The following is a 25,000-nucleotide window of genomic DNA, read 5'->3' on the forward strand; positions in this document are numbered from 1 at the left end:
CATTCCTTCTTACTTTACTTCTGGGTCAACCCAACCCGAATGGGAAGAAGAGGGTCAGCCAAACTGCGGTCCACTTTGTACATTTTCTGAGGCGGACCAATCAGGCATTTTTGAAAAGGGAAGGGAACTTCTCACCGAAGGAGGCAGTAGGAATGAAGGAGGCGGGAAGCTACCGCTTCTATAATGCATTCCTGATCTTCGACCACCCTTTACTTTTTTTTTAGAGCGTACCGCTATTGAAATAATAAAAAAGGGTTTATGGATGAAGTAATCTCCGTGACAAATGGTTACGGTTGTGGAAACCGGATAAAGTCGGGAACCGTCGGTTACCTTTTGAATCAAAGTAGCGACGAGCCGAGTACTACGACTACAGGGGGGGGGGGGAGCAAAGCCTGGTAGACAGCTTCGTTTCCTTGTGGCTTCTTTCTGGCGACTAGCTTATCAAGTGGGTGGCTTAGTAAGCCCTAAACGGCCTTCAGCATCGGTAAAATCCCTATCAATAATAGGCCGGAATGGTGGGGAAGGAGGCCCCCCTACTTCAATGGAAAGGGGGGAATCGCCGTTTCACAGCCGCTCCTCTACAACTACCTTTCGCCCAACATGATCACGAACGAAGACAGAGAATTGCGTAGATAGGAGGACGAAACGAACCAACCCACTTGTCCTGATCGGAACGATTGAAGAAAGAAAGAGAATGGTGGCCCCTTTCGCCCAGGGGACATCGTCGGAGAACAATGTCGGGGACAGGGTGAGAACCTTCCGTTGGTTACGCCCTTTAAGTGTTGGTTCTTCCTTAGATATGGAGATAGATCCAGATAGAGATCTATATCTTTCTATCGATATCTAGATAGATCTATTGAGAAATGGATATTGATCTGGTTTCAAGATCTATGAACAAGAGAGATCCCTAAATATCCATTTGAAAAAAGAGATGAATAGATAGGGCGGAGCCAGCTGAAGGAAGGTCGCGTTAGCGCCCCTGCAATCTTTCTAAAGCAAGAAGCGAGAAACTTGACTTTGAGAAAGAAAAAGAAGGGCCTTCTATTTCCAATTTGATTTTATATTAGTAAAGGCGCGTTAGCCTATCTATAGTAAGGGCCTTTTCTTGCTCGTTAGCGCCCCCCTACCCCTATTATCTTTTTTTAGTCATAAAGGAACTAAAGGAAATTGGACAACCTTACTAAGGGAAAGATGCGCTCAAGCATGCGAAGAAAGCTCTTCGAGCTTCCCTTCTATTATAGAAAGGGTGGTCTACGATCAAACTTCAAATATCCCATAAATCAAGTAGGGGCCTCAAAGCTAAAGCTTGTAGTTTAGGGGTGCGCAGGTGCTTAACGCCCTATACAAGGGGCTAGCGCACAATGGCTTTCTCTGAGAGGGGCTCGCTTCTTCAAGCGGAGCTTGCTGCTTTTCATTTTGATAGGAGTAGGTGCTTGTTGCTCGTCAAAGCCGTAGCTTGCTGCTCGCTCGCTGTCTACTAAACGAGCCTTCACTGCCCGCCCGGCCCCTATCTTTAATCTTAAGTAAAGTGAAATCAAATCAATGAAGTGAACAGCCCAACCTCTTTGTTTGAAGCTTTGCCAGGAAGCTTCTATTTGTTGAAGCTTTGCTTCCCCTAATTCCAAAACACAACAATAGACTTGCAACTATAGTATAGGAAAAAGCTTCTCTTTGATAGCGGTCATAGGGGGGTTCAGAAAGGATCTGATCGTAGATAGAGACTTAAACCTGTGCGGGGGTAGGGGCGGATGTAGCCAAGTGGATCAAGGCAGTGGATTGTGAATCCACCACGCGCGGGTTCAATCCCCGTCGTTCGCCCATCAATAAATGGACCATTTGTTACGGATACACAAGACAAACCTAGAAAGAATTCTTTCTGCAAGTCATCTCGAGGCTTTCAAACGCATCCAAGCAATTGGTATCCGATTGAAACATAGAAACCATAGATTCGCGTCGCCTACTTGCTGAAAGCACAAATGGAATGGCTGATCATTCATTGTATGAAGTTTTCAATTTAAGACCTCACTAATCAGCCTTACACTTTTTAGTTCATAATGAATGAAATGAACCCCCGGATGAAGAATAAATCTCCCCTCCCTTTTACTAAACCATGGGGAGCCCCGAGTAGTTTACCGGACAAATTGAGTTGTCGTGACGATACCTTTCTTAGTGGAAGATCGGAAATTATCTTCATCACGAGACTGATCGGATCTGCCGTAGACACCCGAGAGACCTCCACAAGGCAGGCTAAAAGAGTAAGAGGACAACAAGCAAAGAGTTATGCTTTCATTTCTTTGTTGAGATTGAAATCAAGTTCTTTAAAAAGGGGGTAGGTATAATGCACGCAGGCCAAGTCAAGAAAAGGACTTCCTTACTTTTCTTTCATAGTCGTCTTAATGACTAGTAGTTTGATTTGAAGCCTTAAGAAACCGGTTTTTTTCGGCACTCGGTTCCTTCGTCTTAAGTCAAGTTCAGTTTACTTTTTCGATTCGGAACTCTTAGTCGAGCTGATGGCGAGATCGATTTTTTGTTCGAGGTTGGTCGTAGATCAGAGCCTAGCACCTGACCGGATGAACTCAAACTTTTGAGCCTAAATATCTTCCGCAGAAAGGGGGTTCGGCGTACTAAAGAAAACACTCTTTTCAACAACAAAAAACACCGCAAGAAACAACAAAACAAAGAAATAATTAATATTTCAAATATAAATAGAGTATAAAAGGAAAAACGTTAGGAGAACTTAAAAGAAAGAAAGAATAACTAGCAAAATTACAAACAAGAAAAAAGAAAGCGTTCGTGCCCCTTATTCGCAAGAGGCACTCACTCGACGATGATAAACCGAGAATATCCTAACTCGGAACAAAAAAACAAGGAAATATAGGTGTCCCAGGAATCATAAAAAAAGCTACTGCAATAATCCAGATAACCATAAATATCCACAGAATGGCAGCAGAATTCACTCTTTTTTTCCGGTATAGCTTTCCCGCGACAAGGAAAGGAAAATATAAAAGTCAAAAACGAATATGTTTTCTTTAGTGAATAAGTTGACATCCATGGCATTAGCGGGACGGGGGACTAGTATGACCGGACGAGCTGACAAGAAAGAGTAGAATCTGCAGAGTTGGAATGAGATGCAGAGAGTCTTCCAGGTAAGGAGGCCTTATTGGGATCACGTGAAAGTCAAGAAAAAGAACCGTCAATCGGAAAACAAATTTTTTAAAAACAGAGAGAGAGAGGGGGAGTGATCTATAGTGGAGGGATACCAGTAGCTTTCACCATGAACAATATCAAAATGACTTGGGGCGAAACGGGAGAGATAATGGCAAAAGGGAAAGCGAAATTGATGAGGTCCCCCGGAAGAGTAGAAGGGCTGGTCGGAACGAGAAGGGTGGTCGTAGATCAGGCTGATTGAAGATCAGAAGTGGTCTACGAGAGGGGTAGTACTCTAGGGTAGTTTTCCATAAGGTTTCTTAGTTGAAACAAAAAAGTAGAGTTAGAACAATCTTTTTCAATCAGATTGAAATCCGCGTCCGACAACACGATTCTATCTTTCTCCAAAGAGGCTATCGTCCCAATATCGCCACGTTTAACTGTCCTGTCGTATTAAACTTTTGATAAGCATCATTTAAATTTGTCGTTTTTTTCCAACTCAGAGAGGGGCCAAAAGCAGGGCTCTTTCTTTGAAAAGGGACCGAGCTTTTCTTTTTTCTTCATTTTATTTGGAAGATGGTGAGAAAAAAAGCAGAATGCGAGAGCTCCCTTTGTGCTAATTGCGGAAAAGGCGCGTCTCCGGTTCAACTGCCCTTTGCCTGTTATACCCAAAAAGCGCAGAGGTTCATGCCGTGTGTGGATCGAGCTCCGGTCTAGTTGACCTTTCCTGTGATCGAGACTGTGGTCTACGTGTGTGGTACGTTGGCTATCGTGGTTCGGTTAGGGTGGCCAGTGCTCTTTCTTTTTGAACATAACATAAAAAGTCAATTGCCGTCATGCGGTCGGTGCGGCCTAAAGAGCATCAATCCACCTTGCGCGTGACTTGCTTGCCTTTCACCAGTAACTCCGCGGAAGCGTTTGGTCCTCTGCGCCATCACTGATTGCGTCCGCACTTTTAAAGAGAAGGTTTCGCCTTAAAAGTCAAAGCGCTTGGCATTGGCTTGCGTATAGCTCCATCCTACTAACCGGAAATAAGGATTGACTTATCTTTCTAAATATACCCATTCCTGGGAGGGTGGTCGTAGATCCGAGAGAGGAATAGGCGAGCGCCATTATGATTTTGAGTTGTCAGTGCCGTTCTAGTAGTGTTGGTACCTGTGGTCGGTCACTCTTTCTCCGTTGCTTTGCCGGGAAGTCAGTATAGTGAGAGAAGAGGTATTCGCGCTTTCTCCTCGCTAACCGCTGGAAAGATACGTTATCGAGCCGCTTCGGGACAAGCTTCTTCCTCGCTAGCGAAGCGATAAACAGATTGCAAACTGGATCTTTATGTGTCTTTGGTCGAGTTGGTCTTTGTTCAGTGAACCTTCCTTACCTTCCAGATGACTGTTTTATTTGAAAGTGCAAGTGGAATGGATCTTGCGTTGCGGTTCAAGTTCAAGATGAAGGTGCAAGTTGAAAGTGAAAGTCGTTCTAGGGTCGGGTTCGTCGGTCTTGCTTTCTCGTATGACGAAGTGAAGTGACTTGCCTGAATGAGTCTCCGCTTCCGTCTTTGATCATCTCCTCTGGTTTTTCTTTTATGCGTTTGCAACTGTGTGATCAAGTCAAAATGTGTGCATTAGGATTTGGTCAGTGTTAAGCGCAGTTCATGTATCGAGATTCTACTTGCAGATGCGGTTGCGCTTCTTTGGTGCGGCACCAAACAAGAATTTTCAAAGCTGCGCCTAGTTGTTTCGACTATCACGTTGAGGAAGAGTCCCACTTTGGTCTTTATTTGGCACGGACAGTATCTTCAGCTCTAGGGTGATATGTCCCGGATTTTTCGCTATACGGAAGGGAGCCACTGGTGCTGTGATTCTGAGACAGGGGATTCTCGGTCCTTGGCAGGAAAAAGTAAGTATAAAGAGGCGCTTTCTTTGATATCCCCTCCTTTTACGCGATTACTTGGGCAAGCCCTTGTCTTGTAGGCATCGGATGCAAACCTGCACTTTGCGAATCGTCATTATACATAACCCGAACACTACCTCTGTCCCTCTTTGAATCCTGTGCACGAGAAAGAGGGCTTTAGCGTTCCTATTCAGTTTCGGCTTTCACACTTTAACTTAATAAAAGACATGATTCTTCCTAAACCTGAACAGCAGTTCTTGACGGCAAGGTCAAAGATCAATTCAATCTTATTAATTTCGATTTAAATTGTGTTCAGTCATAAGCCCAGCCCTTGAATTCAGTTCCGTAGGGAAGTCCGGAGTGGGGAAGATCCTTTGTTCAGGTCATATCCATTCCTAGTCATCCTAGGGCAAAGAGGAAGCCGAATGCGAAGGAAGCTCAATCTCAGTCTCAGGCAGTGAATGAACAAGATCTCTTATACGGCCAAGTTGCTTACAAAGAAACTTTCTCACTTGTTGTATAGGCTTTCTTCGCGTCATGATCAGCCGCCATTAATTGACCAAAGCCCCCTCAAGGGGAGCCGGCTAAAACTAAATAAAAAAGAATGTTGCGCCGATACCTGATGATCTATTCCTCTTTTCTAGACCACCGCGGTGCAAGTTGCAAAAATAAGAGCTTGAATACCACCACTTTTAAATAATCCAAGGAACATGACAGATATAGGAACAACTGAAGGTACTAAAGAAACAAGAACAACCAGGAGCGTCGACGGAAAAAACATCCCAACTACGAACCCCCCACTGATGAAAGGTCAACTCCCGCGGCTACGGAAGTCAAAGAAAGAGCTAAAACGACCATACTAAGCCTACCACTTGTCCCATATGCTGCTGCGTTATGAGGAGATTTGTAGGACGGCAGGCCAGAGGGCAAGGCCTCACTTACAGCGGAGGGACCCACAACAGGGCCAAGGGCATGCCCACTAGTAGCGGTGTTGAGAGCCCCATCAATCAACTCACTACCAGAAGGAACTTCCCTGGCTCGGGCAAGGGCCCCTATCGCTTGATTAAGAAGATCCGCGGAAGGTCATTAAGGTCGGGAAGGGACAACCAAAAGAGCCCACAGCCTAGGCATAACGGCATTATCAGCGCAAAAAGACTCTCCAAAGACTAAGACTGAACTTTCAAATAAGAGTCGACACGCGAAAACGGCATCTCACGAAACTTAACACCGGGACGGGAACCACTCTCGCGAACAAGATGCCCTAGCCCCCGTTCGGGGGACCTTTCAAACCGGAGCTTCTTCTTGTCTACCCCTGATCCAAGAAAACTACTAATACCAGTAAGTCCCTTCACTATCTTTACCGCCTCGAGCCCTTTACCCCGAGTCAAAGGATTCCTCATCAACAGCCCCCTCAAGTTCTACTTGGCGGTCCCAAACACTCTTTCTCGACGGACTAGACGAAACCCCCGGAAAATTCATGCAAGGCTTACGGGGCAAGGGAGCATATGAAGGAATTGGGGGACATACGCGAGGAGCAGTATAACGAGAAGTTTCGCGTTGCGGATCAAAGACGCGCGATGCCGAATTCAAAAGATATTTGGTGGTAAACCCAAACATAATAAGTCATTCATTCAATCCAATTTCTTAGCACACCGACGCCTAAACGGGTTTGGTTTGCCTAGATAGGAAGTGCGCTTGCAGTGCTTCTAGTAACGATTTTGAAGTGCAATATCTTTCTGTTTCAGGGGTATGATTGCTTCTTTCTTCGGCTTAAAAGCTAGAGCTTGTGGTTCGTTATCAGTACCAGTTTTAGAGCGATATAACCTCGTTGTCCGCCTCTCAATGTCCAGGTCTTTCCCCTGCCCTCTCTCTCGATGTGGTGCCTTTCACTCTGCTTTGTCAACACTTTATCGCAATGCCGGAAGGTAGGATTTCAGGTCTTTTCCCAAGCTATGAATCTTCATCAATGCTTTATACTATGCCATTGATGAAGATAAAGTTAAGAGATAAAGAAATTTTTTCTTTGATGAAAGAAAAACCGCAAACACGACGAAAAAGGTAGCCGAACCACCTCCCTCAAGTGCTAGCGTACAAGAAGTAGCTTTCGGCAGTGAATCACATGTCGAAATACCGAAATGTTTAATCATCTATATTAGTGCTTGGTCTTTCGCCTACCGTGTATGGTGTAACGGCATCTCGTGCCAAGAAAAAAGAAGGGTTGAACCTGGCTCACAAACCAGGAGATCTGGGGGCTTTTGCCCGCTCATCATCAATCCCATTCTACTACCCTAAGAAAATAGTCTAAATTCTGACTCTTGTCAGTCTCCTCGCAAGGAACTAGAACATTTCTTTGATAGGGCAGAGAATAAGCAGGCACACCAACCAAGTTTAAGGAGTCGGAAGTTGTAGACTTAAGGAGGTTAGCCCGTGACTGGCTTCTTGCTCTTTTTTTGTAGAGCATAGCAACAAGCTGCCATAGAAGCGGCAATTTTGTGTTTGCGACTCCTCATGACTACCCAATCGATTAGCATAAACTTCAGGAACAATCTTTCTCCCCACCTGGCCTCTTTGAGGCCCGGGCATAAGCACTCTACCTGGCATCCTTCCCCTTCTTTGCCAAGAGTGACGAATTCAGTCTAGGCTGAGCTCAGTCTTCCCTGCCTGCAAGAAAAGTAGTGGTTGTGCAAGAGAGTGCCTCGATGCGCCGCCAGCTGATCGTAGACCTCCATAGAACTGATCCGAAGTCAACCCCGCAAAACAAGAGTTTTAGGCTTGGTTATCTCAATCAGATGGGAATCCTTGAGTTAAGAGCTCCTTTTAAACGGTTGAAGAAGAAATTCACTGTAGAACACATAATCTCGAAAATGAATACGAAAAAGAGGAAGAACCTATCCTCCTTCGTACTTACACTAATTGTATTTATCCAAATTCGGATAGCCTTTGCGTTCTGCTGTTCTCATCTGTACAGAGAGCAAGATCTTATTAGCTATTTTACAAACCTTATACGAATTCGAGTCAAAGAATTTATCCGAGCTCGTGGGCAAATTTTTATCCGGAAAGGTTAATTACTTTATATATAAAGCGACTTCCTCATTTAGTGAGTAAATACAAAAATGGAATTCAACAAAAGGGACTCTTATTTATGGAAGAAGAGGAAAGAAAAGCTAAACGAGTATGTAACCACCCTAAACCCTAAATTTGAATAGCCTGAGAGACTCATATTATATAGGCTATTAAAGATTTAGTTGGATTGAGTTTTTGCCTACACAGGCAGTCCTGCCCTCAGATAGATACGAAGTTCTCGGTAACTAAAAGGGTTGGATCATCGCCTCTGGTGGAGTCATTTCCGTCATCAGGAAAAGAGGGATCGGGAGACAAAGATGATGGTTAGCTGGCTGACTTGAACAAAACTCATTCTACGGGCATTCTCCTTACGGATAAGCCCACGTATCGAATCTCCTTCGGACCCTTCATTTCTATTGATTGTGGGACGGGAGATACACTATTGAAAGTGAAATAGTTATTTCCCCTGAAGGTAAGCTTGTCTTTCTTCTAATAGATAGTAGTAGTTAGTTTAAATAGATAGGAAAGCAAAGCTAACCACGAAAGTGATAATATCAGTCTAAGTTGTGAGCCAGGGTAAGTTTAGAGGAAGCGAAGTAGGGCAAGTAAAGAGCAAGGAAAGTAGATTAATCAAGATCAGAAGGCTTGATAGGAAGACTTTTAGGAGTCTGTGCTCAAGTAGGGAATTCCGGAATGAGAGATTTTGGGCTCGACTAGAAAGGAGCAGGGTTGAGCAAGCGGGGCTAGTTAACTATTTAAGAAAGGAATAGGCGCTTTCTAGTAGATGGGATCATTATATATGAATGGGCTAGGAATTCTTATCTTTGCTTGCCCTGGATTCGTTTCCGTTTAGTGGGCAGAAGAAGAATCTTATAAGTCAAGGCTGGGCTAGTGAGCCAGTTTAGTCAAGCTCAATCGTGAAGATCATACGAAAGGGAAGTACGAACCACGAAACTTATTTTAGAACTCTTCGTTGTAAGCAACAAAACATCTTTGATACCTTGTTATAGGTAGAGATACTAGAGCAGAGCTTCCTGATTTCCCGCTTGGGATAAACTTCTTTTCTAACTCTTGATAGCCAGTCAAGTTCCAAATCTCAAGTAAATAGTTCTCTGTTCCCTTAATACCCCCTAAAGCAAATCTTTAGTTCGAAGTTCCCGGCTGAAAGACCTCACTCTTATCTTTGCTGGGTGGGTGGTCCTTTTCTTTGACATCAATCGTTTGGCTTACTTTAGAGAAGAATGCGAAGGGGCGGAGCGTAGATATAGTAGGAAGTGTGAAAGTGCCTTCGGTAAGACCTCTGTGCTGTCCTCCCCTCTGAGTCAAGGAATAGGCTTGCTAGTTGTTTCATCCTCCCAGTCGTGAGCTGAATCTAAGACTTCTTCTTAGCCTCCACCGAATCAGAAGAAAGGCAGGGCGCAGTGAAGAGAAATTCCTATCAACGAGCAAGGAAGAGAGTTCGGGCTAGATTCAAGCTAGAACTCTTTATAGGCTCAGCTAGTATATCATAATCTTAAAAAAGGCCGGTCTTCTTATCTTAAGGCTCTCGCGAGGTAGAAATCAGAAATGGAAGTGGTACAAATACAAAGACTTCTATTTATAAGCAATCGGGCTTTTCTCACTCAAGCAAGTCGAGCTACTCAATCTAGGATGACCTAACGTCACAACCTTAGAAAAAAAAAGTCCTCTCCAGGAAGAAAGAGAGATGGCATTGATGGCAAGGATGCAATGGATACGGGAGGAGATGGATTCGTTTGCGCAGTGGAGTGTTTCCGCTCTCTGTCCATTGAGAAAGATAGTTTTAGTCAAGCGAGATAGATCAAGTCGAAAGAATAGAAAGTACGCTTTAGGAAAGTGAAATATAGGAGGCTAGAAAGAGTAAAGCGAGGTAGCTCGAGTATCAAGATAGGTTTAGGAAAGCGAAATCTCGAACTTTTTAAGAGGAAACGTCCTCTTCGAAAAGGTTGCCCGAGTCTAGATTCTATTTTTTCAAAGCGAGCACAGATTAGTTCTTCCGCTGAAGGAACTGTTCTAGTGTTTCAAGCTGAAGTGCAGTGGGAAATGAAATGCGATGTAAAGGAGCGAAGGAGAAGTGCAAATAGAACCATAAGCCGTTTGTTAGCAACTTCAGTCTCAGGGGAATGAAATGGATAATCAAACTGCTAAGGGAAGCTGACGCTTTCAAAGGAAGAGGAATTCGAAGTTCAAATAGCAACGGTCCTCAACAGGAAATATTGACTATAAGTCCACGTTGTGAGCTTAAGGTTCAATGAAATTGACTCTTTCTAGTCGTAGTTGAATAGAAGGTAGTGAAACTATTTCAAACAGGCTCAGTCTCAGGCTCAGGTAAGTGGACTTCTCGACCTTTAGAAGAGGAATCGAAACGAAAGCTGACTCGACCAAAGTAAGAAGAAGCGAAAGCGAAGTAGGCTAGAAGAACAAGCAAGGAAGCTCAGTAGGGTTAAGAAATAGAGTGGGGAAGACGAAGTAGGGTTGAGTCTCAGGAAGTGAAGTAGGTACAATAGCCGGTGAAGTAGGCATATTTCAATATGTAGGAGGTAGTGTGATAGTGGTGAAAGCTGAGAAGGATAAACTCCATTTCGAATATCTAGGCAGTTTACTTACTTAAACTGTCCTGTTGTCTTCTGAAGAAAGGTTCTATGTAATAAGAATCTCTTGTAGTATGTGGCTTAATGAACTGGTATTAGAGGGAAATTCCATGTGAACAAGCGGGAAATGAAAATCAATGTGAATACGGAATGAGATCAGAAGGGAAGTCCGGAGTGAAAGTAATTCAATAACAGACACGGTCCTCACTTCAAGTAGAAGAAGAGAAAACATGAATTAGGCTTCAGCTGGGCAAAGAGCAAGATAGGTTTGAAAGAGATTAGGAAAGCGAAATAGTGAGATAGATCAGGCAGGGATGCTTCTGAGAAATTCCTTTGTAAAGGAGCTCGAGTCAAGGAATAGGCTCAATAGTTGAGGTTAACTATTTAGGAAAGAAAGCTCTGAGACTCTCAACTCATACTTAGGGGAAGGGCTTTAGCCTAGGACATTAACCGAGGTTGAAAGAGCACAGGTTTTTTCTCCGCCAGTTGGTGTAGAGAGATGGGTCACTCTTTCGCATCTCGCGCTGTGGTGATTGGTAGAGGAGCCGAGCGTACGCTAGAATCAAGTGCCTAAGGGCTTCCACTAGGCAATCGGACCACTACATCGAATGAAATCAACTGGTTTCACGCTGCGCTTTGCTAGTTAGAGTTCGGAAAGCAAACTGAGCTGCTTGAGTTGAGTGCACTAGGGACCGCAAGCCAATGCTTTCTGCGGCTTTCTATATTATCCAATCCAACGAAATCAACAAAGACGCTGTGTGCGCTTAGCGCCCCTTTGGTTGGAGCGCTTTAGTTACGTGTTCTTCCTTCGCTGATTGAGTGCGCCGCCTAGAGCTGTTCTGGTTGAACTGCTTTCGCCGCTAGGGCTAGTCCACTACTGAATGATTATGAGACGCCATCTCGATAGATTGTTCTATACCTTGACTGGCATTACACACCAGCAGAGATCAGGGAAGACGTTCCACAGCTGCTTGTGAGCTAGACTTGCCTGTCTGATCATCTTATGAGAGAATCAATGAGAGTAGCGGATAGGTAGGCGGCTCAGAAAAGGCATTTCCCAAGCTTTATGGGTGCTCCAACTGATGGTTCTCCCCACCTCTTTCTTTGAAGCAGAAAGGCAAAGAGCTGTTCGCGGTTCCTTTTGTTAAAAAAAAAAGGGAAATATATTCGCAGAAGCTTCAGAGGCCATACAGCGAAAGATTCCTTCAAATAGCTCTTCACGAGAAGTAGTCCTTTGGTTCTAGATTAGAAGGTCTTCCTTCCCAGATTCCCTTTCCCGGGCCAGCTCAACTTAGAAGAGCAGTACCCGTGTACTCAACCAGAAAGATTAGTGCATTTAGCATATCATTTTTCTGTCTAATGTCGAGGAGGCCCTCGAGTCCAGTAGTCATTGATCCGCCCACACTAGTGTAGTATTTACAATTCGCTTGGGATAACCGCTAGTTACTATAAGAGAGTAGCAAGGGCAGAGCTGCTCCACCCGAAGCAGGGGCAAGGGGCAAACCAACAGCATATCTTCCATTTCGAGATGGTGATTTAGATCCACGAAGCTATAAGCACCGGAGCGAGCACCAATATCACTTGAATTTTTTGGAGCAGAAAGACCTGGAAATGTTACAAGTTGATCTTTTTGCGAAATGCATTTGAAGGTGGGTCGATGCCCCTGTGATTTTGACCATCGGCAGTCCTGGCCATGTCATCAAAGGCAGAAATGGCTATACCGGTGAAATAGAATATGTTACCCTATTTTCTCTTTTGCGTACCTTCTGACCCCACCCTGAACCGCCCATAATCGGTATCAGACTTCAAGGCATAGGGCTGTAACCATTTCGCATAGCCGTTCTGGTGTGCATGAAGCAGTTTCAACTGGCAAGATCTTCGTATGGTATTCAAGGTATCCACAAAAAATAGGAAAAGGAAAAGCAGCGATAGAGATTCCTAACAGTTAGAATCCGATTTGCGACATCAAGACGCTTTTGTCCATTACGTCCATTACTTTTTATCTGCTTTCACGAAGCGAGAGGGATTTCTTGCCCTTACTATAGATAGGCTACGCACCTTCTCGAACGCTAGCAACCTTCAGAGCTTGATAATCCATCGAATCCGAGATGCATCGAATGCCATGGTTGGCTCTTTGATAGAAGGAGCTGCTAGCAATAAGACTTCCCTTGCTATAGAATAAGCTGTTTGCACGAATAGGCTCTTAGGCAGCTATTTCATCCTCATCTTCCACTTGTCCTATATGTTATCGAATAAGCTCTTTGCGCAAGACAAGAATGCCTTCTTAAAGTGAATCAGATCAATAGTTCAGATCCAATAGTATAAGGAATAGGACAAGTAAATAAAATTCACTGCACATTCTCCGACATTAGCATCAGCATAACGGCATATACTAAAAACTTAATGAAGAAGATTTTTGCAAGATCGCTTTGATCTTATCCGCATAGGCTGCAGATGGACCTGCTGTGAGGGATTAAAAGAAGAAGGCAATGCTTGTTTATAAGGGGCACGAAAAGAATAAGGTAAGGTTAGAACGAATAAGCTGTTTGCGCTTAAAAAAAATTGTTAAGGAACTGATTGCAATTCACCATTCTTGACCATTAAAAAGGCACTTATTGAACTAAGGCAAGATTTAGAATCCAAATGGGGCAGGCAAGGAGTAGGAGGGATAACGGCTGGTGCGTTTAGCATAATGTCGGAATAGCAGCTCTTTTCAGGTTTAGAGAAGTTGACAAATAGGCTACTTGAGAATGACGCTATCCGGAAGTGACATACTTTTGATAAGACAGGGGACATGCAAAATATGCAGAGAAGAGGATTTGGCTAGCCTATAACTAGATAAGAGAAAAGGGAAAGTGCTTCATAAGAAGCTGTTAGAGGAAGGATTGGAGGAATTAAGCCATGTCAACAGTAAGAAAAAAAAGGCAATCGAAAGGGAAATAAAAAGACGATTTAGGACAAATTCCCGGGTTTCCCCAAAAAAAAAGGAAATGAATCAATAGGAGAACCACACCGACGCACAGAGAATAGGCGAATATAATACATTCTAAAAGGCAAGGCCAAGGAGAGCATCGAATCCAAAAGTGACTGTTCGAGAATGTCCTCTTGCTGCTCGAGAATAACCTGTTTTCCTGCCAGGAATGACAGCAGGAAAGGAAGGATCAATAGTCAAGATAGCCACGGACAGAATAGGTTTTGCAATGAAATCAGAAGTAGCGGCACATTGATCTGCTTCTTTAGTGAAATAGTGAAAACGGAATCCAATACCTGTAGCAGGAAAGAGCCAATTTCAATTCCTAATGTTAGCATGTTTTTTTGTGGGACTTATTAAGTCTTAAGTCAGATGAGCGAGGAAGGGAATTATCCGATCTGATCTAAAGCCAAGCCAGAACTCGCCATTGGAATTGAATGCCCATATGATCTGACATGATAAGCTTATTCGCCGACATTCCAACTAGAGGACAGCGTTTACGCTAGGAATTGATGGCATTCATAGGCAGCCTCTTGAATCCGCAGCAGGAGCAGGAGGAGTAGCACGTTTTCCATCAGGAACTGCAGATAAGCTAATCAAATCCAGAGTTTTTAACAAAACACGATTATAGGCATCAAGCCTCTATTAGTATGCTTTCTTCTTTTTTTTAGTGCCTAAAGACAAGTGAAAGAAGTGGCCCAAGGGACAGGAGTGAACGGGATGAAAGGAAAGGGAGAGTTTCAAGCACTTACTAGTGAGTGAGTATTTGACTTGCTCAGCGCGAAATAGCCTAGAATTCTAATCTAAGTTCAACATTGTTGTGATTCCTAGACAAGAGTGCTATGTGAATCCACTAATAGAGGTATGCATGTCTTTTTGGGTGAGGTAGGAAAGTAGGATTGTTGAGAAGCGCTTATTTATTTATTTATTTTGATAGGGCTACTCAGAATATAAGAAGGAAGCTTGCTTGGTTTGCAAAAACAAAGGAAAGGGTATTCAAACTGATAGGTCTACTATGAATGGTAGCTCTTACAGCGGGGGATCGCGGAATCTCTAGCCTTCCGGGGAATCTTATCTAAAGCGCTCTCATGAGAGAGTACTGGCTGAGTTAACGATAGGAATGGCTGACAAAAGGCCTTACCCCAGGACTGCAATTGGCTTAACTGAAACAGGTTTTCTACAGACACTTTATAAAGTGCTTTCTAACTGCACAACTTGCCCGGGGAGCTCACTTCGCTAGCCTAAGTAGTAAATAAGAGAAAAAATATGAAGAGGAGTCCTCAAAAGTTGAGAAAAAAATCAAAGTGTCTCCATCAGCATCTATCTTAAAAAATTGAGACTTGGACTAGTATTCCAATTAGGGTGATGGCACTATCAACTACTTCAACTGAGAACTCCCGCTCAACCGGCAGGGCATCGAAAGGAACTGCAACTCAAACTGATTCAATTGGTGAAACTAGTATTCTTTCTCCAGAGGCAGAGGCTCCTCTTTTTCTGAAATTGTGCTTTCTTACCTAAGATTGTTTGCTGGAACTGAATGGCTTAACACTTCCCACTAAACGATGCTATCACATTGGCTTACTCAAAAGCTTAGGACGACATTCTCTTTCAAAATTTTCTTTCAAACTAGCTGTAAGCACTTAGCACTTTAGGGCTTATCCTCGCACTTCAACTATCAGGTTGGGAGTATCTTCACTGCAAGCTGGCCACTCTAGATGGTTGGGATATGTGATAGCTCTTAAAAAGTATATATACATAAATGAAAAGTAAATAAAATAATGAACATTGGAAAGCGATGCACTCACACAAGCCGGTATCTTATAAGGAAAAAGTAAGCAAAAAGGAAAAGCGGATGGCTCTTCTACAACTTCGAAGATTTTTAAGCAGTCCCTTTCTTTATCGTACTCCCTCCCTTACCAGGTAATATACTACGGAGGAAAGAAACCCTCTTGATACTGGGACAACTGCTACGAGGGCTGGCAGGGTAGATCGAAGGAATTCGTTTTCAGGGCTTATGAACGAAAAGGTTTATCAATTACATTAGATGCGCTTGCTTGCAGAAGGACTCCAAAACCCTTAAGACTGACACTGCCTTCAAGCTCTCTTCCCTATAGGTCGAGTGAATAGCTTTACAAAAGTGTTTCTTATAAACCAAACGAGCATTAAAGCACTAGCTGAAAGGAAAGAGAAATCTAATTACTAATCTTTAGCTTATCCACTTAGAGGGACAGGGACTGCCCCACTAACTCTAGACAGTAGAGGCAGGTTGATATATGCTTTTACAGAGAGTAGGAAAGATTCTATAATAGCCGGAATGGTAGCACGTTAGAGCAGTAGTCAAGGTTAGAATGATTGGAAAGGAAACCTAGGACTTTTACAGCTCCTTATTGTAGCTAGTAAGGATAGGCCCCAGAGTTTACGCTCCTTCAAAGGCACAGTGGAAAGGTCACGTATTCCAGCCTCAGGCCATATTATACTACGCTATATGCGGCCACCCCCTATACATCATTCCATAGAAAAGCCCTCCTACTCCAAGGGCAAAATAGAATAATCCAAAGTCAATCCCGCCAGGGCGGAAAATAAAAGCAACTAGAAGGACAGCAACTGGCTAAAAAGACTCTGGCTTTCTTCACAGGTAAGCTAAGCTTTTACTCGCTTTCTAATACGGATACAGGCTTTCAAAGTCACTTGCTTCACACATAGTGAAGGCTTTGGTATACTGATCTATATCTGATAGGCTATGATGTTATCGCCAGGAAGCAAGAAAATCATTCTATGTGGAATGGGTGCTGTCGACTGATTTCACTAACTCAAATTCAGATTCCTTTCACTTTCACTCCCGGAAGTCTCACTAAAATAGACTATGTCTGCGCTGCAAAGGTAAAGGTTACGGTTATTCAATAGTCTCCCCTTCCCCTTACAGTGCTCAAGAAGCAAAACGGACTTCTCGAGCCTCAAAAACAACCCTCTCCCTTCGGTCTCAATTACATCGATCCTCTTAACCTCTCTAGCTCTCTTCTACTCGCTACAAGTACTGAACTCGTACCCTATCCTCTCTTTCAGAAAAAAATGGAATTACGTAATTTTAACTGAAACTTCTCACTTCTGTCTCAACTTACTGACTCGGGGTGACTCTAGCGGCTTACTACTAATGAAATATATCCGGGCTGAAAAGAGGGAATTGGAATTCCAATCTATAGCTACCCTACCTTACTCCGGTGTAATAGATTATTCCGCCTTTTTAAAAAAGGCTTTGATCACACACATATCTATGATAGGTTCATAAACGTGCTATATCTAGGGACAAGAAAAGGGTCTTTGCGAAAGAGGTAGGGCGAAAAGCGACCAACCCGATAGGGGTATAGCTCTGTGCACTTAACGTGATCAATGGATCTTTCTTATCGGCGAACTCTACATTATATATCCTGTGAGTGGGAAGGAAAGCTTTAGGAGGGAATAAGGCATATTATATCTATGGCATCAGTAGAAGACTAGGTTGCCAATCAGATAAAGGAAAAACAAGATGATCCGCAATGGCTTGCTTCGAAAAGTACATGATTCCATTCCTTACTAGAATCACTTACACTTAGCCTTAAGGGGCCTAGCTTATCGGGGGGCAAGAAACAAAAGAAGAATAAGTAAGGCTTGATTGGCTAAGGAATGATTTTTTTCTCTTTCTTGAGGAACTTTCTAAGTCCCATGAGTTCGGAATGACTATCTCTCTCATCCAGTTGGTAAGTTCTTTCTGTCGAGAAAGGGAATGCACTTTCAGGTCGAGCACGGTCTATTGGCAAAGGCCTATTTCCATATCATCTTTGTAGGGGGCTTCCCTCTTACACATCAACTGAAGACCAATCCAAGACTGAAGACAGACTAGATTGATAGAGCAGAGGAAATCAGAATATCTGAAGTCCAAGCAAAGCAGAAACGTTAGCTATAGCTATATGCTCAACACATGGGATTTGACTTATTTCCTTGGCTTAGGAGTTAAGACTCTGGGAAGTAAAGGGTGGTCGAAGATCAGGCGTAGGCCGGGCTAATCGGTAAGCAACAGCCTAAGACAATGCCGCATACCAACCACAACTTATCAGGCTCGGTCAAGAACCTAGCAGTCTCGTTTAAGTACATAGTGGCAGTTCCTCTTTTGACCTCTTGATCTTTGAGCTTGGTGGCCTCAAAAAAGCGCTCTAGCTGCCACAAGCGGTTATCCAGCTCCCTACCATCCTTTTTTCCATTATAATTATATAGGTCTTGGTTTCAGGTCTCTCTAGCCAAAGGTACCCTTGTCTGACAGCCCAACTATGAGCTCCATTGGCCCTAATCTGCTTCCGCATAAGGGAGTCCCCGCGCATTTCCTCTACCTTTTATTGTAGAGTGGCCACCTTCTTCCTTTGCTTCTTTAGCCATCCAAGCATTGACTGATCCAAGAATCTCTCCTTTCCGCTCCTCTCCTAAAAGTCAGTAATTCCAGAAACCCTTGTTCGATAGGACCCCCGAAACATTTGGAAGGAATGAGACAGGACTGACCGACAGGGACCGATTTGAGTTGGAGCTTAAGCCTAGACTCACATAAGACCCCCTCCTTATCCACAGCACATGTGTGGTCCAGCTGCGCCACTCTTTCGATTGGCCTTTCACCTTGCTTTCTCTTGTCTCCACTTTGATAGATTATGCTATCATAACCCAGGTACTTCAGCCTATAACCAGGATTGCTAGTCTAACTAGAGTACAGGGAAGAGACAGGCCCTTACTCGCCTGTCAAATCTCTATTTCTCTTATTTCTCTTACCTAATAGGCCAAGCAAATCTGATCTGAGAAGGAATTTAGGGATTTGTTGGCAAGGTCGGGAAGAGGTTGATTCGTGAAGAAGCCGCTAATCGGGAACAGGCAGAAGCTAGAGATCAGCTGATTTTAATGACGAAGACGATTATCCGCCAAAGAAAAAAGCAAATAGAAAAGATCGATCATAAACTTCATGGAATCCAAGCTCCCTCTGCAGCCAGCTTCTTTACACTAAAAGTCTTTACTTTGTTTGGTCTGGTCTGTCAACCAGTACTCGAGAGTAGTAGCTTCCCTTAAGTCTTCCAATTCCGAGTTGAGGGAAAGGGAAGAGAGGGAAAGCATATAACGTAAGTAAACGAAAGATGACTCATTCAGATATGAACTTTCAAATGAAGAGAAAGACTTGTTGATAGTATACCAAACTGTCCTTTCCTTGCTTTCTAGGCTGTCTGTGCTTTCCACTCCGTCCAGTACTCCTTTTGCCCTTGTAGCCGCTGGAACTGCCAAAGAAGGCCTAGTCCTACTGCGCCCTTCATTCAAAAAATGGAAGCTTTCTCCCCGCTACTAAAGAAAAGAACCCAAAGAAGAGGGCAAAGATGATGTGTTCTCTTCCATCGATGATACGACCAAGTGTGAGACTTAAATTATAAACAAGGAGTTCTAATAAAGAGGGATCATCCGACCAGGGGTCCATTCAATAAAAAAAGAGAATGACTCTTCCTGCGGATCAGCTGCATTTAGGCTCCCCTTTATAGGATTCTAGTGGTTAGCTTCTTTGGCATCTTAACTTTATAACATTTATAGCCTATTTCTGAAAACAGCGAAGATTTCCTTATTGAACCGGCAAATCGGATCACTTTTATCTTCCTCTATCTCTAAAAGGGCAGGGTCGCTACTTCCTACTAGACACGGAGGAAGAGCATTGGACACATGTAAGCTGCGACGGAAGAAGGGGACTACTAATATAAAAGACAATGGGCGCTTAGGTCCCTATCATCAGTTGGATTGCCAATCAACTGAAAAGCTTCTCCCTCGTCGACTTAGGAAAAGAGGCCAGGTTCGGTACATGCCAAACTTGTCTATTCGCTTGAAAGCCAGCCTTAGGAACCTCAACAGCCTTGACGAAAGAAGGCTAGGCTTCTTGAACGAGAGCTAATCCGATCTGGGAAGTTGGACTCACTTGGACTCACCGGGCCTATCAGACTCTAGCTTTTCCTTGCTTGAGAAAGAGAGACTGATTGGATTGATTGTAGAGTAATCTCTCCCTGTAACTACAACTCGAAATTCAATAAAAAAATCAAAGTAAGGATTGCTAAGCTATATTCAAGGTATGTCTATTGGTATGCTTGTTGATTTATTGCTTTTTTGCTAGGATTTTTTAATTGAGATTTTGTTGGTGTTACATCTACAGCACCTCTTTGATCGAAAGGAAGATCTAGTTCTTCCGATTAGAAAAGCTAGAACCAGAACTTGGATAGATAGGCCCCCTAGAACCTATTTCCCGCCCCTTAGTGGCCGATGGTGAAGCGCCTTACAGGAAGAGGTAAGGTAGCGCTCAATAATTTCATAAAAAAAAATCCTTTCAACATAGTCCATGCGGTCGGTCAAATGCATTTCACCAAGTGGATAAGTGCCATCTACTACGGTATGACCACATATATTTCCTGCCTGCTTGTAGCGCTTACCTGCTTTCACCGATTGGATTAATTGCTTTTACCTGGGACATGCCCCTGAACTAGTATCTCTTTTCTTGGTTATTTAAATATGCGAATCCAAGCCCTTTATTTGTATTCATAGGTTCGGTCATCTTAATCGGTTCTCGATTTATGGTCTAGTAGCAGGATTTGACCTTCTTATCGCTTTTTCTGATATTAGTAAGAGAATCTTTTATGTCTAAAAAGAATAGTCCACTTGATAAAGGGAATGCAACCTTAACTCCTAAGCTTTGAAACCTGTCCAATCCCATGTCTTAAGCTAAGCGATTAACCTTTATAAAGTGCTACGAATCGATTCACTCGTCTATTAGTAATAAATCCAATTCGAACAGAAAGACCCCTACCGGACCGGAGGTTGCCCGGGCGGATGAGAAGATCTGATGTCAAAGACGAGTTTGATTAGAATTCCAACTCTGAACGAAGGACCAAGTATGATTTTGCATAAGACCATTGTACTCCTCGGTCATGGCTTGAGGCCTGTGAGGGGACTTGGCAGCCTCAGTATAGCTGGTTGGTTCAGAGGGAGAAGCAGAGGTAGGAAGTTAAATATAACGCGGTTCATAGCTTTAGTAGCTGTAGTGAGAGTAGTCGATCTTGGAGGAGGAGTAGGTCTTGGCCTTGGCAAGCTGCCCTTCCTTCTTGCGGTAAGTCAAGAATGAATGCCGTCCCTCTGCTTTCTTAGTATATCTGTCGCTCACTGAAGATCAGAAAATCTCTCTCGCCCTCTTGTCGCTATGTCTTTCTCTCGTGCTCTCGTCGCTCTGTTTTCAGTCTTTATGTCCATCCTTTTTGCCTGAAAAATTAAGTAACTCAAACCATATAATAAAGAGAGAGGCTTACCCTACCTGTCGTCTTGGAGAGGGCGGTAGGGAAGTCACTCGAGAGCAGAGGCTTTGTTGAGAGAATAGGGGCGATAGCGGTAAGAACTGGTTCAGAAAGTGGGCAGGACTTTTCCCTATTTTTTTTTTTAAGGGATGGATGAATTTAGATAGTGATGATGGTAGAGTTTGAACTTTTCCCAACTAATGCGAGGAAAGGAACTGAACTACTATTCTCTAGGAAGATCTTGACTAAGAAAATTCAGATAGAGAGTCTAGGGTTGGTTGTACATGCGACTGATCTAAGGCACTCTCGGAGTTAGAAGTCTTTTAAGAAGCAGTAGACTGAGAGGCTTTGGCAGAATGGATCATACTTTTTGCTCTCAGGGTGCTTTCCTTGAGCTCCACCATCCGGGATGCTAGTTTTTTGAGGATGATTCTTTCGTGTAAGTCAGGGGAGTGTTGAGCCAGAGTAGAGATTGTTCAGCATCGCTGAGAGCATCCGAGTGAAGAATTTCTTCAAATGGCATGCTGAAATAGTTTCTGAGTGCTTCCCTTTGTTCTTGCAAGAGATAAAGACTGGTAGGCAGGCTAAGGCCAGAGATTCAATGCCCGAGGGAGGTCCTCGAGACTTAACCCTGTCTGAGAGCTTGGCCAGCAAGCTTTTGGACATTGAATGTACACTCGAGGAGGACTGAACAGATGTAGAGGATCCTGACAAACTTGAGGAAAGCACACCTTGTTGAATGGACATCTGAGATTGAAGATGATGTCAACAGTTAGCCAAGAAGGTTTATGGCAAACTGGAAGGAGTAAGGAGGGATAAATGATCTACCTCAGGTCCGGGGAACCTATATGAAGAGGACGGTTTTCCCAAGTTTGTCGAACACCCTACGCCCCGGCTATTCAATAGGGAGGAAGGTTGCCACTCGGTTCTGTATAACGAGCAGAAGGTGAAGGCATCAGCCTATCTATAGAAGTCGAACACACTTTGGGTGGAAGGCATGGAGAAAAAGGTGCTTTAGGAGCTATGATACGCTCCGGCACCTTAATCTAAGGATGCGGTACAATATTTCCGGATGCAGGCTTACGAATAGAAGCCGATTGAGATTAAATCGAACTCGCCAATGAACCACCAAATATGACCATCCTGAAAAACTCTTAAACATGAACTTTTGAAGCCACAGGGAGTGCACTTGCTTGTTCCCTGCACTTATCTTTCAAAGTTTAAATAAAAGAGAAAGAGAGTAGGTGGAATGAGATCCGACCACCTACCCCAGGATCTTTGCGGGTTTTTTTACCCGGCGAACGGAGTGGGAGTTTGTTTTGCCTATTTACTTGATTGAGAGTGAGTAGTAACTTAAACGGGATAAATATGGAAAGACTCAATTAATGAAGAAGAAATTCCCTCTTATATTTTATATTTCTTTAAAAATATATATTTATTATTATAAAAATATATATTTATATAATTTTCTTTCCCATCTTTAAGAGAAAGCTCTTACTGTTATTCTCGAACTCAGAGCCGGGTGAAGACCGCACAAGTAAGACCAGACTTTAAGAGATTTTGACCGATATGATTAGAAATTCTTAGGAGCGAATGGGCAGCGCTCGCTTGGCACACTGATGAGATTTCCCCTTGGACAGATAGCCTTTCTTTATTTACTACCACCGGCTGGAGACCATATTGCTACCAGAGAGAGGAATGACTATAGGCACGAAACTGGCTTTTAACCCTTTCTTTGCAAGCGTGTGCTGTGCTACTGGCTCGATGGACAAAGTCTCGCGAAAAATCCGTATAATGATTAGCTCCTAGCCCCTGCTTCTATCATTGGTGCTATTATCGTATAATATAATGGATCACTCCTGCAGGACTTCTTTCTATCAATTTAATAATTGCAGGTATAAAAGAAAGGGATGGATGGCCGGGCCATGAGAAGGAAGACTTTTCTTTTTATTTTCACATGCAAGTCTAACGTTGTTTTCGGGGAGAATCTACGCTCTGTAAACAAAGGTCGACCTTTCTTATCTAATCGAAAGGCTAATTCACGATAGACGAGTGGGCGAGACGGAAATGGGGTATTGTTCACCTACATCTATCCCAATGAGCCGTCTATCGAATCGTTGCAATTGATGCTCGATCCCGAAGAGAAGGAAGAGATCTTCGGAAAGTGGGTTTTTATGATCCGATAAAGAATCAAACTTATTCAAATGTTCCTGCTATTCTATATTTCCTTGAAAAAGGAGCTCAACCTACAGGAACTGTTCATGATATTTCAAAGAAAGCGGAGGTTTTTACGGAACTTCGTCTTAATCAAACGAAATTCAAATTCAATCAATGAAATACAAAAAACGAGGGGATGACTCGTATATAGCTTTGTATAACTTTCTCTACTACTGCCCCTTTCTCTTGTTCTATTCATACCTATTTATTATTGCTCCTGCAGAATCCCATGTTCTATAACGACAAAAATCTATCTTATTGATATAAGATGGATAGAAAAAAGATCAAGTGAATAGATGAAGGAATTATATCTATAAATAGAAAATTCTGACTTCAATCAGGCGGTTTTTCTTAGAACTCTACTAACAAACACGGGATCAAGTTTGCTTATTATACATTCTCTTTATATTGATTGAATAGATGATTGAATAGACCCGAGATTTTTTCCTACTTTTTCCTTATTTATTTCGCCATCTACACCTTTTTTGTATCTATGTAGATTATCTATATAGTGCCAATCCAACACAAGTCCTTATTTTTTTTTATTTGAATTTAAATTCTGATTTATTCAATTTGAATTTTTTTTTGTTTTGATTCCGGTTGTATTCTTTTCTCAACATTCATTCATATTGACAACTGTGTAGAAAACAAATATAATTTGATCGTAGATAAATGAATCTTTTTTTCTCCGTTCTTTCAAAATGGGTTTGGTTTTTACTTTACCTCATTCAAATGATGGTTTCGTTGTATTCGCTGTGCCATAAGCAGTTTTTTCAATCAAAAAAATGGATAAGATAAGAGTTGGTCTATAAATTTTGACATTTATCTATCTAATAACTAAGAATTTCTTGTATTTTCACCTGAGCTGTTCATTTTTATCTTCAAAATCGATTATAAAATGTGTGTTTTTTTTTTATTTTATTTATTTTATTGCTAGTTCAATGTTTTGATTGTGTCGTGTAACCCAATCTCTTTACTTTATTTGTTTTGATTCCGGTTGTATCTACATACCCTAATTATTTTAATTGAATTTGATCTTATTCGGGTTGCTAACTCAATGGTAGAGTACTCGGCTTTTAAGTGCGGCTAGAATCTTTTACACATTTGGATGAAGGAACGGATTCGTCCATACCATTGGTATAGTTTGTAAGACCGCGACTGATCCCTGAAAGGGAATGAATGGAAAAAACAGCATGTCGTATCAATTATCAATGGAGAATTCTGAGAATATATCATTGTTACCAGATCGGCACAAAACCTTGTTTGAATTGTTAGAGCAGAACAAAATGAATTCAAAGTTGGGTTGAGTGAATAAATGGATAGAGCCTTAATTTAATGGCTCCAATTAAATTATAGGGAAACAAAAAAAGCAACGAGCTTCTGTTCTTAATGTGAATGATTACCCGATCTAATTAGACGTTAAAAAAATATTAGTGCCTGATGCGGGAAAGGCTTCTCCCATGAGTCATTATAGATTTTTTTATGAATCCTAACTATTAGCTATAGCTATTCTCCATTATGGAGTGGAGATGAATGTGTAGAAGAAGCAGTATATTGATAAAGATAATTTTTTCCAAAATCAAAAGAGCGATTGGATTGAAAAAATAAAGGATTTCTAACCATCTTGTTATCCTATAACGAACATAAATAAATTAGATGGAAAAAGAGAGGATAGAGGGTCCGTTGATGAGTCTACCTGTCTCCGAGGTATCTATTCTTTTTTTATTATAATTAGAATACCTTGTTTTGACTGTATCGCACTATGTATCATTTGATAACCCAAGAAA

The 25,000-nt window shown here is 42.5% G+C and overlaps 2 non-coding genes and 2 pseudogenes across 2 annotated transcripts in view, besides 3 other annotated features; 3 read left to right on the forward strand and 1 right to left on the reverse strand.

The window, feature by feature from the left end:
- Window positions 1-1,744: 1,744 nt before the first annotated feature.
- tRNA-His (GUG) lies at window positions 1,745-1,818 on the forward strand. The gene has a single exon. It is a non-coding gene; the product is annotated as a tRNA-His (tRNA).
- Window positions 1,745-1,818: a sequence feature (horizontally transferred from chloroplast DNA).
- Window positions 1,819-5,616: 3,798 nt separating this feature from the next.
- Window positions 5,617-5,788: a sequence feature (horizontally transferred from chloroplast DNA).
- On the reverse strand, window positions 5,680-5,788 carry atpI (annotated as a pseudogene).
- A 17,277-nt stretch (window positions 5,789-23,065) lies between these two features.
- Window positions 23,066-25,000: part of a sequence feature (horizontally transferred from chloroplast DNA~psbA CDS goes beyond the region of similarity with cpDNA of Vitis) that runs on past the window's edge.
- rps16 lies at window positions 23,096-23,307 on the forward strand (annotated as a pseudogene).
- The window catches only part of tRNA-Lys (UUU), a 2,582-nt gene continuing 1,838 nt past the window's right edge, over window positions 24,257-25,000 (forward strand). The window contains exon 1 of the tRNA in view: window positions 24,257-24,293. This is a non-coding gene — a tRNA (tRNA-Lys). The remainder of the gene's footprint in view (window positions 24,294-25,000) is intronic.

Source organism: Vitis vinifera, mitochondrion (assembly GCF_030704535.1).
Source record: "Vitis vinifera mitochondrion, complete genome".
Taxonomy (NCBI): Eukaryota; Viridiplantae; Streptophyta; class Magnoliopsida; order Vitales; family Vitaceae; genus Vitis; species Vitis vinifera.